The sequence below is a fragment of the Daktulosphaira vitifoliae genome, unplaced genomic scaffold (assembly GCF_025091365.1).
Source record: "Daktulosphaira vitifoliae isolate Bord-2020 unplaced genomic scaffold, ASM2509136v1 Scaffold_1, whole genome shotgun sequence".
Taxonomy (NCBI): domain Eukaryota; kingdom Metazoa; phylum Arthropoda; class Insecta; order Hemiptera; family Phylloxeridae; genus Daktulosphaira; species Daktulosphaira vitifoliae.
This window is the reverse complement of record NW_026099572.1, coordinates 48,410,214-48,411,037: the sequence shown is the minus strand read 5'-3', so window position 1 is coordinate 48,411,037 and position 824 is coordinate 48,410,214.

Below are 824 nucleotides of genomic sequence, written 5' to 3'. Positions count from 1 at the left end.
TTTTTATTATTATTATTATTATTATTTTATTATTATTTTTATTATTATTATATTATATTATTATATTATTAATTATTTTATTAGTATGCTATGTTTTTACTAATAATATTTTCGACGAATTCCCTATAGTCTTATAATACACTCTGGACTAGTCAAAATGTAATTATAAGAATATGATAAAATTTCTCTTTCAATTTTGATTGAGGGTTTTCTTTGGGTGCAGATATCTCGATTATGGCCATTACTAATTATATTTAACAAACACAAAAAACAAAGTCGCATCGCATACAAAAGAATACCACTAATGACGGGAAATAGTTCGAGTAATCTTAAACAATTAAAGTTTACACTGTTGGCTTCGACGTTGGTAATGTATGGTGATGGTTCGGTGTAAGTTGGATCCGTGAACGTCACAAAACTCCAAACTCAGCAGCCTACAAAACCATAGGATCCCGAAAAAATGACAGAAACATGAACGGCAATAAACGACATTGAGTATACACTCACAGTCGGCTTAACCAAAGTAAAATATTTAATAAAATTTACAAATAAACAAAAGAAATGAGGGGTACCTTTTTGTCATGTTACAAGTAATGTACAATTACAGGCCGTTGTATAGAAAAATAACAAAAATTAGTGAATTAGAAAAAAATATTCAATTCAAAATACAATTATTATTGTTTTCGTCACTACACAAACGATAATGATTTTATGTTATCGTCAAGACTTTTATAAAATATTTTACATATATTTAAGTATTACCAAATCTTTTTCTTAAAAAACTGCCAAACGATATTTGTTATATAATTTTTATTTTATGTTTT